At 44.3% G+C, this 11,709-nt stretch overlaps 1 pseudogene; it reads right to left on the minus strand.

Moving 5' to 3' along the window:
• Positions 1-387: 387 nt before the first annotated feature.
• On the minus strand, positions 388-5,023 carry LOC133913499 (putative disease resistance protein RGA4; annotated as a pseudogene).
• Positions 5,024-11,709: the final 6,686 nt, after the last annotated feature.

The raw sequence follows: 11,709 nt of genomic DNA on the forward strand, positions 1-11,709 counted from the left end.
AGAAGAAACAAAAGATTAAAAAACAAATCAGAGTCCAACTCTAAGACTACTTCCTTCCTGATCTTTCCTTCTTCTTTTTTTATAGATATCCTTTGTCCAACAAGGTTACGTTAGCAAACTCCAACGCAGTTACGTTAGCAATAAACACACTTTTCCAAATCAATTAAAATATACCAATTAAATATACGTGTAATCAGATATTACAAAATTAAAACAACAAAACGCAAACATATTACGGATTATCACATAAAAGTAATATCAAAGAATTTATAATGTATCTCAAAAAAATAATATGAGATACGGTGACAATATTAAAAATAATAATAATTTCAAAAAATCAAGAAACAAATAAAAATCAATTTGCATAACACATAAAATGAAAATTATAAATTAGATCTATTCACAAATAATAAATATGATTTCAATATTATGAATAAAAATTACATTTATATTTTATATTCTAATATTTAAATATAAATAGCTGATGTATCTTAGCATACAATTATTATTAACACAAATATCTAAAATTCAGTTGTATGCTAAATTTCTAGCCTGTGCAATCGCACAGGTTGATGCGCTAGTGACGACAAATAGGAGGAGAGGAGCCTGGGGCAATTGAATATCCTCAATGAACGGAGGGAGCTCAGACCTTGGAGCCCTCCTCCCTCCATCTCCAGTTCGTCCTGTGTCTTTGTCGTCCTCGAGTGAATCGGGGCAGAGGACCAGATTTGGGCATTCGGAAATGTACAAACTCTGAAGTTGGGGAGGCAACAGTAGCAGTCCTGTTGTCGTTGCTACTGCTGGTGATATTTCCTCCTCTCTTCTTTCGTCTTGCTGCTGCTGGTGCTGTCCAATTTGTGCCTCCTCCACTTCGTCAATTGAAGATGACGGCGGTCGTGCGGGTGCTTCCGTCTTCTTCTGCTGCTCCATGACGCCTAACCTTGTTAACTTTTCACACTCGATCACGTTGAAGCCTTGGAGCTTCGGACAGTAAGACAACAGACGTGTCAATCCCTCCCCGCTAGCACCACACTTCTGAATCCAGACGTCTTCAACTGGAAATTCATATCTAACACGACCATCACCTTCCGCCAAACAAAAGGCATCACCCGAATCATCTATCCGGAGGTACTTAAGGCATGATAGCATTTGGAGGTGATCCAGTAATAGAGGAGGGCATCTCGTCACTTTCAAACTTTCTAGTTTTGATAGGTTATGAAAGGCTAACACCGTCCAGAAAACACTATCTACATCTCCCTTTCCCTGAATTTCCAAACGATGTTCAGTACTATAATTTTTTTGATAAGCCAGCCGCTCAAAACCTGAACCAACTCGTGCAATCTCAGCAGAGCAAGTAGTGTTAGACCAAGGAATACAAGGTAATGATGAAAGTTTTGGACAATCTTCAATGTTGAGCTCTTCGAGTTTAGGAAACCAAGTCATGTTAGCCTCATGCTCTGGTTCACATCCGGCATGATGTGAGAACGGCAACTCCATGAGTTCAGGGCAATTTTTAATGATCAACACTTTCAAGTGAGAGAACAGCTCACAAGGGCCATTTCCAACCCATTTTTTCAATTTTGGTATATCAACTAGTTCTAGCCTTTTCAAATTTTTGAAGCTTTGTCCTTGTATATAGCTCTGACACTCTTCACCATGTTCATCCACCAACCACAACTCTTCTAGAGGTGGAAGATTTTTCCAAGACACACCGTGTAGCCGAAGAAATTCCAAATTTTTAACTGAGAGGTTTGCACTAAGCCATGAAGGGCAACTAGCGCCCCCATGCCCGCTAATACATAGCTTTACAAGATTGCTACTTGGCTTAAGGCTTTCAAGAACATGTTCTTCTTGTGCAGAATACTTGTTAGATCGGCGACTATCCCAATGTAATATTAACTCGCGTAAGTGGGTTTTCTGAATCAATTTTGCTTCATCTGCTTCTTCCTTTCTTTCAACCTTTTCAAGATTATCAATGCTCAATGATCCGCAAAGCTCTGCCAAATGTCCTATCTGGCCCAATTCAAAACCTTCACTTTCTTTTTTGACCACAAATCTTCTTAGCTCTTGTAATGATTTTAATTTACCTACATCAAGAATGCTCGAGTGTATTCTACTATCTAGAACAAGAAAATGACGCAACTTTACAAGGTTGGTCATATATCTTGTTGGAGCCCATAAATCATAGTATGCATGTATATCTAGGACCCTTAGGTGATAAAATCTTGAAATGATGTTGGGCAATATTCTTGTATCTCGACCCCCCTTAATCCGAAGGTAGCGAAGATGGACAAGTTCTGAAAAGCTGTGCAAGAAATCTTCCAGAAAAACAACACGAAGGGCTTTTGCTTCCTTGAACAAACCATCAAAAGTCTTCACAAAGCTACCTTGGTGTACCCCAAATAACATCAAAGAGCGTAGGTTTTGAACTTTCAATCTTTTGTGTAATGTACTAAGATCCTTCGTGCATGTATCAAAAGTCATTCTATCCTTGACACTTGTGTCATCTATGTTGATAGACAAGTGACGGATCGATGGTGGGATTTGTGCAGATCTCACATTATAACTGTATATGCTAAGGCATTCATGTGATGAGACTTTTAGTGCTAATTCATGTAGTAGATCATGAATAACATAACAAGCGCATTCATCTTCTTCTTGTTTCCTAAAAAATCCATAATTAACCAATTCTGTCAAATGGCTTAGTCCAATGTCTTCGATCCTTTTATTTTCCCCATGTGAATGCAAAACATCCAGACCTATCCACAAATGAATTAGCTCTTCTGTCTTAAATTTGTAATCTTCAGGAAACAAAGCACAATAGCTAAAACATTGTTGCAGATGGAAAGGGAGGTAGTCATAACTAAGCTTCAATGCCGGCATAATATCATGTTCACCATTTTGTAATTCCCACTCCTTACTTTCAAGAACTCTAGTCCAATGATCCAAATCAAGGTGTTTTCTCAATAATCTTCCAACAGTTTTTGCCGTGAGAGGGGATCCCTTTAGTTTTTCCACTATGTTGTCTCCAATATCAAGTAACCCACTATGATCATTTATTGATTGCTTGTCACCAAAGACACAAGCTAAGAATAAATCCTTAAATGCTTCAGGGTCTAAACCTTCCAAGTCTAACGGGCGATCAGCTGTTTTTTTTTAACCATTTGAGCTAATACCGGAAACCGAGTTGTAACTAGAATTATGTTCCCTTTGCTTTGTCCTTTTGTGAAGGGCACTAAAAACCTTCTCCACTCGTCATCACTACAACTCCACATATCATCCAATACAAACAAAAACTTCTTAGACTTCAATTTTTCTTCAATCAGCTTTTCTGAACTACCATTTTTCTTCTCTATTCTTAGGTTAGCCACAATCTCTTGCGTAAGTCTATACACATTGAATGTGGTAGACACGCACACCCAAATCTTTTCTTCAAAGTGGTGCTGAAGTTCTTTATATATGTATTGTGTTAGAGTTGTCTTCCCTATGCCCCCTGGACCAACAATTGGAAGCACCGTGAGGTCCTTGTCGCAATATTGACCCTTAATAATGTCATCAATAATCTTACTTGTTACAACATCCCTCCCATAAAGTTTAGGCTCTATAAGCTCTGATGTGGTTATTGGTCTATTCATAGCCACTTTATCTGTAAGCAAGGGTGCATGGTCTGGTTTCTTAGCGTGTAGGCTCGTTGCAATGCATTGGGCAATGCTGCGATTGGAGTCCAGTAACTCTAGATTAAGAATTGTGGATACCTTGGCGCACACAGGCTTCAGCTGTTCTACTATGTCCTTCATCCTCTTAGACATCTCGACCCTATTAAACTTTAGTTTCGGTGCTTTAATGGCGCGTTCTGTGTGTGGTGCCTTGTTAGGACGGGCGCAACAGAGGAATCGCCGTCCACTCGATGCAGTGTTGGAGTTGGCATCATTTTGGACAGGTGACACAGAGTAGCAAGGAAGGTGTTTACCGACGATGTTGATAGTGTTACGAGCACCAGAAGCAAGCTTCTGCATGCATCCGCAGTAAGCCTCCTCCTGGTCGGCCTGATTGGGGGGCGGCTGCGAGGACGAGGAGTTGGTCTCACGAGTGCTTTGCCCGCCACATGGCCAAGAAACTCCACACAGGACGCGACGGCTTGCATCTTCTTCTTGCTCGTTGTCAGGAGATCTTTGCCCACGATATGGCCAAGCTCCACAGCAGACTCTCATATCTTCATTTGGCTCGTCACCGTCACCACGGCTAGCAGAGCGCGAGTGCGAGGAGAACCCAAGCATTTTGCCAATGTCTTTGGCGGTATGTCGAGCATTGAGGGCGTGGTTGCGGAGGCAACCCCCTGCATGCTCCCCGGCGGCATGGTACGTGCCGTCGAGCTCGTCCTGGATGCGGAAGTAGTCGACCTCGTCCAGCGCGTCGTCAGCGCTGTACGCCAGGTCCCGGAGCTCTTGCAGCAGCTCCGCCAGGGCAGGGTTCTGGATCTCCTCCCGGCCGCGGCCACGGGTTTTGTTGAGCATGCCCTGCGCGTACAGCAGCTCCATCCTGAGAGCGCGGATGTTCGCGCCGAGCTCGGAGCTGGCCGCCCACGCCTCCAGCACCCCGCCTGAGGCAGGGCCCAGCGCCTTGCCGATCACCCAGCGTGCCGCCTCGATGCCGACCACCATGGCTGGCCGGCAAGGCAACGACGTGGGGGCAAGTGGAGCTCAACGCTGGAACAGCAAGGCGAAGTCTTTCGTTAGGTTCAGACATGCGAATTGAGATCGTAGAGAAAAACCCGCAAGGGATCAGAGATGATACGTATTAATTTACCTGAAGACACTGATCAAGGAAGGCAAATGCGAGTCTAGGCTGCAGCAGCGCACAGAAAAGCATGCTCTGCACAAATGGAACGGGGAAAGAGGAAATAAATAGACGACGGTGTTCAGGCGGAAGCGGGATCATTAAGGAAGGAATCGGGCAACAGTACGCTGATGCTGAACTCTCGACCACAAAAGCATCATCTTTTACTCTCCTTGATAAGGCAAAAAGCATTAATTTAAGCACCATCTGCAGTATTCTTTCCCTGCATGACCTGAATGTTATGTGATGAGAGTTATCTTGTGTTGATGACCACATATCAGGTAGTCAGGTACCACCTGAAATCATCTCAAATTCAGAAATCAGTAATTTTGTGTAGGAGCCTTGCAGAGATGATGCTGACCTGCTGCATACGTAACTGGCTCACGATGTTTTCTGCATCTCATGCTGCATTGCTGCCTCTCTAGCTAGGGAAGAGATGCTGGTTTGTCTATTACTCTTTTTTTCCCTGCTGCAAAAATGCTAGAATGGTGGAATGGTACTGAACCTAGGGTTAAAAAACCGACGGTAACCGAGCAAAAATCGCGATAACCGGCCATCTCGGTCCGACTCGGTTTCAGAAACCGAACGGCAACCGAATTTGAATTTAAAAAATTCGAAAAAATAAAAAAATTCAAAAAAAATTCAAAAAATATTTTAAAAAACTAGACACAATTCTAAGACCTTATGTGATTTTTTTTTCCAAAAATAATGTAGTTTGCATCATATTCTATAGGGAGGAAGTTTGAAAAAAAATAAAAAAAATTGAAGCGTGCGACTCAGTTATTAACTCATGTTAAGGAAAAATTTAACATGCAAACACATATTTTTCTTGTGTAGAACATATCTTAAGAGGATCTTTAAAATTGATTTTACTTTATTTAGAGTTTTATTAATTTCTCTATGATTTTTACAAAGTTCAGAAGCATAAAGTGAATATGTTAAGAAACAACACTGTAATTAAAATTTTCATGTCTACTATTATTTTTTCTATGTAAATAATAGTATAAATAAACTAATAAAAGTGGTTTCACTAATTTTTGAGGTGTGATGAGTCAGTTATGAATTAATCTAGTCGCAATATATTTACACAATCCTGCATGTTACAATAACTAATTCATGAGTTCATGTATTTTTAAAAGACATAGGATCATATAAGAAGACTAACAAAATTAGTTTCATGATTTTTGGATTAGCAAAGATTAAACTATGCATTTAACTTGGTTTAACAAATACATTTTCTCACAGAAAATTTTGAACTTTTTTATGAGTATAAATACTTTTATCATGTAGATCATGTTACAAGGAAACCAAAAAATTTGTTTCACTTCATTTGAAGCTCAGATGAATTAGTTATTGATTTTACAAGATTGAGATAATTTTTGGATTTTTTGTTGAACTTCACTAAAAATCGAGAAAATCGCCCGATAAATCGAGAAAATCGAGCCGTTACCGACAAAACCGAGTGATTACCGATAATATGAAAAATTCGAGAAACCTCTCGATAAATCGCAAAAATCGCTCGGTAACCGGAGCGGGCAAAATTACGATTTTTTCTCTAAAATTCAAATTTTGCTAAATAAATTTTGTTCAATTTTTTTTGAATTTTCGTCCGGTAACCGCGGTAACTCGGAGCTCGGTAACCAAGCTCTGGTCGGTAAGCCGAACCTTGACTGAACCTTGCCATAGTGCCGGATCAGTTGCATCAGTAGAGGATGCAGTTGGCAGCAGCCAACAGACGAGCGCTGAATTGAAAGAAAGTTGGGATTATTTTGATCCACTTGGAACTCTAATGTTGTAGCTGTAACGAAGTACGGTAATCTCTCGAAAGTTGACCTAAAAACAGAGGTTTTATTCAGTTAAGAAACTGAAATCTGAACTGTAAGTAAGAATTCGTGCCCTCTTCTTATTCTGGAGTGCACATAGGACCTTACAATCACATGGTTCAAATGACTCCAAATTCTATTGTCAACTAAACTCAGACCAGGTTAGCTTTATCAAGAACTGAAAATGCATCAAGTTTACATGGCAATCTTTTGGTCTCCTGAAAATATAAGGGATCCTTTGGAATACAATATTTTTTTTAGAAATCATTCAATTTCATAGGAAAAACATAGGATTCGAAAAAAAAAAACCTGCAATTCAAAAGAGACCTAAATTTAAGAACACTAAATCCCGGACTGGATTCATGAAGTACAAGTCTATGTTAGCAACTCCAGATCAAGGTTCACCTTACCGACCGGAGCTCGGTACTCGGTTACCGAGCTCCGGCGGTAACCGAAAATTCGTGGTTACCGCGGTAACCGGTCAAAAATTCAAAAAAATTTGGACAAAATTCATTTGGTAAAATTTGAAATTTAGAAAAAAAATCGCGATTTTAGCCGTTCGGTAACCGGTCGCTTTGGACCGGTTACCGAACGGTTTTTGCGATTTATCAAGCGGTTTTCTCAAATTTTCCGTATTGTTGGTAACCGCTCGGTTTTCTCGATTTTCAGTGAAGTTAAAAAAAACCACAAAAATTATCTCAATCTTGTAAAATCAATAACTAATTCATCTGAGCTTCAAATCAAGAATAACTGATTCATCTGAGCTTCAAATCAAGAATAACTAATTCATCTGAGCTTCAAATCAAGTGAAACAAATTTTGTTAGTTTCCTTGTAACAAGATCTACATGATAAAAGTATTTATATTTATAAAAAAGTTCAAAATTTTCTGTGAGAAATTGTATTTGTTAAACCAAGTTAAATGCATAGTTTACTCTTTGATAATCCAAAAATCATGAAACTAATTTTTTTAGTCTTCTTACATGATCCTATATCTTTTAAAAATATATGAACTCGTGAATTAGTTATTGTAACATGCATGATTGTATAAATATGTTGCGACTAGATTAATTCATAACTGACCCATCACACCTTAAAAATTAGTGAAACCACTTTCATTAGCTTATTTATATTATTATTTACGTAGGAAAAATAATAGTAGACATGAAAAAGTTAATTACAGTGCTGTTTCTTAACATATTCACTTTATGCTTGTGAACTTTGTAAAAATCATAGAGAAATTAATAAAACTCTAAATAAAGTGAAATCAATTTTAAAGATTCTCTTAAAATACATTTTACACAAGAAAAATATGTGTTTGCATGTTACACTTTTCCTTAACATGAGTTAATAACTGAGCCGCACGCTTCAATTTTTTTATATTTTTTCAAACTTTATCCCTATAGAATATGATGCAAACGACATTATTTTTGAATTATTTTTTCACAGAAGTTCTTAGAATTGTGTCTAGTTATTTTTCATTTTTTTTTAATTTTTTTAATTTTTAATTTTTTTAATTTTTAATTTTTTTAATTTTTAATTTTTTTAATTTTTAATTTTTTTAATTTTTAATTTTTTTAATTTTTAATTTTTTTAATTTTTAATTTTTTTAATTCAAATTCGGTTACCATTCGGTTTATGAAACCGGATCGGATCGAGAAGGTCGGTTTTCGTGGTTTTTGAGCGGTTACCGTCGGTTTTTTGAACCGTGCTCCTGATATAGCATTCTCTCTCAAAAAAAAAACTCCCGATATAGCAGGGGTACGATCAGTTGTAGAGCCATTTCCTCGAGAATGATAGCACTTAGCACTAATGGTACCACGATGAACAATGCTACTATGAATTGTGTGATATCCCGGCCTATTAGTATTTCTGGTTTTAGTCCTGTCGGTGACACGGGAACCAGGGGTTCCGAGTCTCGAGGCCGGGACAGCAGAATGCCACGTGGCGCCACCCCTCGGGGACCACCTCCTCGAGGGCCGAGAAGAGCCAGTTCCGGGAGGGGTGCTCGGGGCCATGAACAGTTAGCCCCCGGGCACCCGTAGTTCCTCGAGGACCCGAGAAGAGCCAGTTCCGGGAGGGATGCTCGGGGCCATGAACAGTTGGCCCCTGGGCACCCGTAGTTCTCCGAGGACCCGAGAAGAGCCAGTTCCGGGAGGGATGCTCGAGGCCATGAACAGTTGACCCCCGGCTCCCGTAGTTCCCCGAGGACTTGAGAAGCCCCTTGCCGGTGGACCCCGCACGGGCTCCACGGTGAGGTGTCAATCGGTGGGAGGCCTGATGCTGCATTTAAGAAGGAGCGTGGCCTGTCACATCCAACCACTCCCCCCCACGCCTGTCGTACTGAGTACGTCAGTCCCTGTCACCGCTTGGCAGGAGGCGTGGGGACATTTAATGCGACAGGTCCTATCGCACGTCACCTTGCGGGGTCCATGAAGGAAACAGCTTGGAGATATCGTCACTGGGCTCAAGGCTTATCGCCTGCCCCCCTGCCGCATCAGACCGTGTCAGATCTGCTTTGACCGGACAGGCACGCGGGGATATTCAGCAGCTGCCCGGTGGGTCCCCCTGCACCTGCTAAAGTTGGGATGTAATGGGCGATGGGACCGGCCGAAGGGCGCATTTTCAACCTGTCGGAGGGTTAACTCCTATCGCAGGGATCCTGAGGGACCCCTTTTTGAGATTCGGCCCGGGGGATGATTCTGAATATGTTTGCTAGAGAAATAAATGGATATGAATGCAATGGCAGGTGAAGTGCAATGATCTAATGCAGAACGCAGTAAATGCACTGGAGGGATTTTTAGACAGGTTCGGGCCGCACTCGGCGGCGTGGTCGGGGCTGGCCGAGTGTTCGGGCTCGACTCCCTGGTCAGGAGGAGCCAAGTGCTCGGGCTCGACCCCCTGCTCGGGGGGAGCCAAGTGCTCAGGCTCGACCCCCTGCTCGGGGGCGGCCGGGAGCTGGGACCCAGCACCTTGCCCCGAGCACTCATCGTGCTCCACCGCCAGTACTATGCTCACGACCTGAGGAGTGGCCGAGACGTAGAGCAGTAGTGGCTCGCCCTTGGCGAGGGCCACCAGTACGAGCGGCGAGGTGAGGTATTTCTTCAAGTCGCGGAAGGCCTGCTCGGCCTCCGGCGTCCAGTCGAAGTGACCGGTCTTCTTTAGGAGTTTGAAGAGGAGGAGTCCTCGCTCCCCGAGCTTCGAGATGAAGCGCCCGAGGGCCGCCATGCAGTCGGCGAGGTGCTGAACTTCCTTGAGTCGAGCCGGGGGTCGCATCTGCTCGATGGCCCAAATCTTCTCTGGGTTGGCCTCGATTCCTCGGCTAGAGACCAAGAAACCGAGGAGCTTGCCCGCAGGAACCCCGAAGACGCACTTCTCAGGATTGAGCTTCAAGCGGGTAGTGCGGAGACTGTTGAAAGTCTCGGCTAGATCTTCAAGCAGGGTGGCGCGGTCCCGGGATTTGACCACGAGATCGTCGATGTAGGCCTCGTTGTTGCGGCCAACCTGCAAGTCAAGGGTGATGCGTACAGCGCGCTGGAAAGACGACCCAGCGTTGCGCAAACCGAACGGCATCGATACATAGCAATAAGTCCCCACCGGAGTGGTAAAAGAAGTTTTTTCTTCATCCTCTATGACCATGCGAATTTGGTGATAACCAGAGTTTGCATCTAAGAAACATAAAAGATCGCACCCCGCGGTTGTATCTACAATCTGGTGGCAGAGATCATCCCAGGAGCCGATGGATCCTGGGGGTAAGTTGATAAGCCAAGAGCGGGTAGAGCCCCTTAAGGCAACATGGAAATAGTTGGCCATCACCTTTTCACCACCGCTAGCCGCTTGGACAGCAGTGGTGTAGATTTGGAGGAACTCGACGGGGTCGATGGACCCGTCGTACTTCTCCGGCAGTTCTGGCCGGAACTTGGTGGGCCATTTGACCCGGCGGAGCTCGCTGGTGAAGGCACGGCAGCCTGTGTCGTACCCTGCTGCACGGGCGGCGCCCTTGGGCGGTGAACGCCAGCGAGTCGGGGAGCCTCGATGGTCATGGGCCGGCAAGGAGGAGGCCTGGTCCTCGGTCTCATGCCGGGTCTCCCGCTGGCGCTCGAGGGTAACGCGTGCGTCTTCAACGGCCCTCCGCTCGTTGAGGTGCAAGCGGAGGTCTTGAGCTCCGGTAGTGGCCAGAGGGGTGGCACTCCGCTTGGAGGCCCCCTGACCAGTGTGACCACCACCTGACGATGGGCCGGTCTTAGCTGCGCCGCGGTGGGAGGTAGCGCGAGAACTCTCGGCCAGCACTTGGCGGTGAGCCATGCCGACCAAGGCGGCCACCTCTTGGAGCCAGTGGCCTTCTGGGGTTTCCCCCACCGCCTGGACTGGCGAGTGCCTGAGGAGAGCTTGCGCCGCAAGCAGCGCACTTCCAGGACTGGCCTCGCCGAAGGCGAGCCTACGCCGCAACGGCGCCCGGCGCTGTCCAGACGTGGATCTGGCGGCAGGAGTTTCTGCCACCTGCTGAGGGTTAGACGGTGCGCCAGTGACGGCGGCGGCGGCCTTGTTGGGCCCAGCGCCATGGTCACCCTGAGAGGGGAACGCCGTTCGTGCGGACCGTGGCTGCTGCTGGGAAGCAGCAGCTACTGGGGCCTCCTGCGCGAGGGGCTCCATTTCCTCACTGGAGCTGGAGCTGGTGCGCCGGAGACGATGGCCACGAGCCATTTTTTCTGCAGGAGAAAACAAACAAACAAATTTAGGTATGCAACCCTCCCTACCTGGCGCGGCAGCTGTCGGAGGGTTAACTCCTATCGCATGGATCATGAGGGACCCCTTTTGAGATTTGGCCGGGGGGATGATTCTGAATATGTTTGCTGGAGAAATAAATGGATATAAATGAAATGGCAGGTGGAGTGGAATGATCTAATGTAGAACGCAGTAAATGCACTGGAGGGATTTTTAGACAGGTTCGGACCGCACTGAGCGTAATACCCTACTCCTGTGTGGATGCTATAAATGCCCTGAGAATGTCTCTCAGGAAAGTTTGCTAGTTACAAGAATATCTGTCTATCC

The sequence above is a fragment of the Phragmites australis genome, chromosome 3, assembly GCF_958298935.1.
Source record: "Phragmites australis chromosome 3, lpPhrAust1.1, whole genome shotgun sequence".
Lineage (NCBI taxonomy): Eukaryota > Viridiplantae > Streptophyta > Magnoliopsida > Poales > Poaceae > Phragmites > Phragmites australis.